At 35.5% G+C, this 6163-nt stretch overlaps 1 pseudogene; it reads left to right on the top strand.

Annotated features, from left to right (window-relative positions):
- The first annotated feature begins 1434 nt into the window (after positions 1 to 1434).
- LOC139460475 (uncharacterized) lies at positions 1435 to 5716 on the top strand (annotated as a pseudogene).
- Positions 5717 to 6163: the final 447 nt, after the last annotated feature.

Here is a 6163-nt window from a genome sequence, read left to right on the forward strand (position 1 = left end):
CTGTATCAAGAAGAAAAGATTTGGCATAATGCACAGGTCGGCAATTACTGGTTGGCAGTTTTACCTCTTTCTAGGGTGATAGCTGTATGCATCTGTTACAATGTTAGATGAATCAGTTACATGTAAATTTCATTATGGAAGAATGATATTTGAATTTCACACTTTCTAAAGTCACGGTTATCTGAAGATTTTCAACATGTTCATCTTTTGAATTCCAGTTACCCTTACGTGTATCTTATCATTAAATTTTACGCATAAGTCTTTATTGGTTCTCGCTATTGGTGAAATTGTGCCGTCTTTGAACGACTATGATATTAGTAGTATACCATACAAGCATTGATAACGGTGCTTGTATCTACACCGAAACGTTGCATGTTAATTAACCAAGAAGTCGAAAACCATAAGTATCTTTAGTTATCTGTTACACATCTGTCAGTTTATATATGTAATATGCATTTTGTCAGGGATTGTTTTACTAAATGTGTTAACACTTATATCACCCGTTTACACCATCTGCTGCTTCTGTCGATAACAAGAGTTTGACGAATTCAAGTTTTACTGCATAACCATATTTTGGAAACATTTTAATTTTGTATTTGGCCTCATCGTAGAGTGCAGTCAAGCGCAAGCACAAAATCTTAAGACAAAGGGAAAAGAGAACAGACTAGGAAGCGGTCTCATTGCCTCATCTACACCTCTGACAAGAGTTTACGACTTTTCAGGTATTTATTACCGAAATTTACAATAATGGTTCATAATTAGTGGCCAGATTGAACTGTTGAAATGTGTCTGTGATTGCAGAATTGGTGGCTCATACATGAGTTGATGATTGTTTTAAATAGATTTTATATTGTAAATATGAGGTGAGACTGTAATAAAATATCTGTCTGTCTGTAATTACGATAAGTAAGACTGGCCGTTGGCTTGGCATTCCACGTGAAGAAAGATAGTATAACGTTTGTGACTCGCCTGCAGTCGCAGATGAATTTCTTTACCTTTTTAAATGTCCAGGGCTCAATCATCAAAGAAAAACAGATATCCCTGTAAATTATTGTGCATGGCCAAATGTATATAAACTCTGCAAATGAATGCAGTCTGAAAACTTTTATGTCAATAACTATGTAATTTGAATTTTGTGGTTTTCGAGAAATATAGCAAGTACAAGTTAACTGAATCATATGTTTTCATCAACCCAAGCCCATTTCTTAAATTGTACTTTTCTATGCAGATGGAGAAGATGGATATTCTAACAGGTAAATGAAATTCGTATTATCGAAATTTTGTCCCCATGTGGGTAGTTTTGTGGTGTTTACAGAACTTTACAGGACCTAAGTGGCGATTAATGGTAGGTAGTGCATCGATGTGTCTGCAATTTGCTTAGAAAATAGCACTCATACGGCATCTAATAAATCAATTAATGTTTCAGAGAAACAAGCTGTAATTCAAGTTGAGACTCCTCGTATGAGACAAGGTATGTCACACAACGCATGAAATGATTTTTCGCATTGTATGAATAATCATTCATTTATATGATTTTGGTACATCTTTAGCTGCCACTAGATACGCGGAAAGACACAGGAGGAACATTTCCATTATTGATAAGGATTGCTTAATAGACATTAAAATGCCCTAGCTAATGATATTCCAACACTCATTCGTCAACACCAATTACCATCGACCCGCAACAAGATCATTAAATGTAACTATCCTTTTTATGTTTGCCGCCGAGGCATGACGTTTGATCAGAAATTCATAGTGTCTTATATTCCAGCGGGATTTCAAATGACTGCAACCTAGTGCTTATAACACTTCAGATTGCTGTTGATGGCAAAATTAGTTTACTCTTTTTAATAAGAATATCAAGGAGTGGTAGTTCTGTTTGGCTCGAATATATTTTGAATTTGATTTTTGAATGATTTTTGGAGAACGTTGAAAATATCTTGAATATTGCACTTGAATTTTTCCCAGAACGTAAAACGGTCATCCAGGTGCTATGTAAGTATTTAATGTTTCTCTTAATTACAGGAAAGTCAATCCCCTATGCAGAATTTCTCCAACTCATGAGGGTCATGGAAGGGCGACTTCACAGGGCCATTACAGATTTGAAGGGCGAAGTCGGCGACCTTAAAAACGAAATTGGAAACCTAAACAGCGAGGTTAGAGACCTCAAGAGCAAACGTAATGAAAAGAATACACAGGTAAGTGATGATAGTCAATACAATGCCATCAGTTTAAAATGCATTCTCGATAGAATTTATCGTGTTTCAAGGGGAAGATTATTGTTAAATATATATTAACGTGTGACACGTACAATGTCACTACAAGCAAACATTGATTTAAAAAACTGCATCCAGCCAGTGTTGGATCATGCGATATAACAGTAAGTGAACCAGTTGGGCATACCATGATACGTTTCACCGTCAGTTTTCACTATATTTGTATTTTCAGGTTACTGCCCTAACTTCAAAAGTTACACGTTTGGACAACAGGGTCCAGGAACCAACACAAACTTCGACCAAACCCAGCAAAGTCAGTACAAACATAAGGGTAAGATCCAAGCAAAACATCAAAACGGCGGATGGAAAACCGTGGAAAACCCGAAAAATACACGTGTTTAGCGATCGACATTATACAGCGCGTTAAACGAGGGGAATCAACATAAACTATGTGTTGTTATTGGGAAGAAAAACACCATAACGATTGTTTTCCCGAAGTACTCGGCACTACTAAGCGGATTAAGGTTCAATTCAGATACTTTCGGCTTGATGGTATTCACTTTCTTTATGTAAAATTATATTTGGCATGGGGGAGATTGCACTAGTGTAATGGTAAAACACCACTTTGTTTACAATCAAGTTGTAAACCTACGCATGGACCTGTTACTGTTGTGGTACGGTATATTGTAGACATGGAGCATAGAGTGTTTTTGTATGTTGGATGAGTGTGTTTGGATGAGAAAGTGTGTTTGTATGCGTGAACGTTGTGTTTTTTTTACAGGCATGCCCAGAATGGTAAATGCGTGTGAATTGTGCATGTATGCAAGTATGAAATTATTTATGTCTTGAGTGTGTGTGTGTGTGTGTGATCGTTACGTAACTTTGTGCATGGAGGTATCTGGGTGAGGTAGGTATGTTGTGGTGTGTCCACAGAGGTGGATGTGGTATGCAACTGTATTTTATCTAATTTATTATGATTTTATCAGTATTGTTTTTTTTTTAAAGTGTTTTTTAGGCCAGAAATGAATGGCCAGGTGTATCTATTTTAAATAGCTTGGGTTAAGCAATCGCATTAATTTCACGATTTACAGTAATCGATGCGTTTCTCATAAGACAATATCAAGTTTCGTTTCGATAGATTTATCTCACAGATAAAATCACCAATATTGATTCTTTCTATTGTCTGTTAACTATATTTTATCAATTTTCTTCCTTAGGTAGCACTGAAGGCAGCGATCGACCATGCTGAAACTGAGAAAGGGTGGACTGTGGACTATTGAGCCTATGTTCACGTAAGTATCGCAATTGCAGTGATAATTTTGGAAAGGACCATATGTTTATTCAGTTACAATTAATCATTTAATTTCGAAAATATCATTTTTACCATACTTGACAACCATAGAAACACTTTGTTTGGAGTCGACTTACACCAGGAAAACACTGTGGCATTGTAAGCACTATTTCTGTTTATATGTGTATCTTTGCGTCTGTGAGACCGAGTATGTAACCTATGTAAATATTCATCTCTTTTTAAACCCCTATAGGTTTGTCGCTGATAAAAGTTAATCAAAACTATCAAAAGTTGTATGTAATTTACCTTTGTTTCACTTTTACTTTTATTACAGTACTTTATACAGATGAATAGAGAGACTTGTTATAAAATCTGATCGCCTTTTTAGTGTTCATTTTACCTCCATAATCAATGAACGAGTCGTAAAGTTTTGTGTGCCTCAAGTTTTTCTGATAAAATTTGAGGTACATCCGAAAGAGACTGTTATGCAATTTTGACAAAAATAATATTTTCTTAATACCACCACGATTACTTCTCTTCCATGAATCCCGTTTCAGTAGAAAATAGTCATAAATAAAGTCTTAGAAATTTTTGTAATGGGAAATTATAGGAGACAGCCACATAAATATATATCTTTTTGTTATTCTTGTACTAGAAAACTGTACCACAGGTCAATATATCTCAAATCTAAACGAATATGTTTTAAAGTCATTATGCAGTGAAATTATACCTAATAATCTCGCTGCTTTTAGTCACTTCAAAAATAAGTTAATACGTTCATGCTGAAGTCGTTAAAGAAGACTATATGTAATAGTTATTGGCCTATGTATATTTCTGGTCATATCATAAAAGTAAAACATTTGTTGCAGGTTGGAGTCCGCACAGAATCGACAAGTTGTTAAATACATCTGGGAGTTTTCTAAGATGATAGCTCCAAGCATGACAAAACAGGAATTTAAAGGTATTTTTATCATTTAAGTGTATTACAATTGTACCACAATTGACACTAGTTTTCCAAATGCATGTGTCCGTCAATGCAAAGGTACACATGCCTACTAGTGGAAAAAATTAAAGATTTAAGCCGTTTTTCAATGTTTTGAAAATGTATGAGAAATGACTTATCTATGATGCGTAACATTCCCATTAGTCTGTCAGGAAAGAATCATATGCAGCATTCACAGGTAAACTAATGGTTAAAGACTTGCTGTACTATATTTGAAGATATGGAAAAATGACCGTTATGTTGCAATTTACAACCAAATAAGGAAAGAAACATATGTTCCAGATGGTATGACCAGAATCATGTTAACAAAGAAACAGAAGCTATCCCGAACACGTAACGGAAAAGAGAAAGAACACACGGACGCGTCCAGAAAGAATTCAAGGAAACTGACGATAAGTTAAAAGATTTGTGTTGCTGGGGGGATTAAATACCCCCTTAGGATATAGTTGTTGATATAGTAGCTGCAATTGCTTCTCTGAAATGAGAATAAAATGTTTAACATTCATGTTTGTTATTCCTGCATTAAAACGTCTTAAATAACTCCTGCTTTTACATGTTTTCTAAAATAACCTATACCCCTTGTACGCAGTGAGTTTTACTTTAGGAGTTCAATTGGAAATAATATTTACTATTAGTTGTAAGTTAATGTTACTGAAACTTGAAGATTATATGTAGACTTCTCTATATAAATTTAGATATATATTTCTTCCCAATTTACAGAATTTCGATTTTTAGTGACTCTAAACACAACATGCTCAGGACAAACTATTCTACTGAAGTAATAGGCACATATTATTTTGTCTTCGTTTTATTTCATGTTTAAGAAAGGTGGGTGTTATAAAGTGAACGGTTTTGCTTTCAGAAAAGCAGAAACCGTGTAACCGGAATTTAAAAATCGGAACTGCTTCCTCACACAAAGACCAAGTACGTTCGAGTTTTGAAAAAAACGCAGCTCATGTCTTCAGAAGAGAGTTCGGTCGACGAGGATGGCAATCGGGTCTTCAATGTGAGAAGGAGGGAGTGGGAGAGTCACGAAATGAGGGCCGCTAAAAAGTAACCGACGAGACATTTACCAAGACAGCAGCGTCCATCGTACCACGGACGAGACAAGTGACAGGTGTCACGTCATTTGCACCACCTCCTGCCTGGTTGCAGAAAGAGGACAGCTGGGTCAGCTCAGCACTGACATACCATGGAGTAGTTTAGAAGATAGAATCATCATCATTCACATCCACATCAGAACATGCTTACTTACTTAATTTGGAGAACAATTTCGGAATTTTATAGGTTTAGAATTTTTTTGTTTATTGGCAGCTTGTTTTTTGTACTTTTATATATATATATGCGGCCATAGATATATGCCTAGTGCTTTAAAGGTTTGTAAGTCATTTAGAGGGTTCAGTACAGTTGCTATATCATTTGATTGTTGCAATTTAGTGTGGATTGGAGTGTTGTTCTGTGTTGCTGGTAATGTGTGCAATATAGTATTACGTTCGTTTGTTCCATTGGAGATTTAACGTGCGCTTTCCGCGTGTAATAGTGAGTGAGTTAATATTTAAAGTCACATCGGCAATATTTCAGCCATATAGTGACTATAGCAAATTAGACAATACATCAATTTAGAATATAAACCTGTCGACAAAGGACAGTAAA

This window comes from Haliotis cracherodii, unplaced genomic scaffold, assembly GCF_022045235.1.
Source record: "Haliotis cracherodii isolate W230 unplaced genomic scaffold, xgHalCrac1.p SCAF_14, whole genome shotgun sequence".
Classification (NCBI taxonomy): Eukaryota; Metazoa; Mollusca; class Gastropoda; order Lepetellida; family Haliotidae; genus Haliotis; species Haliotis cracherodii.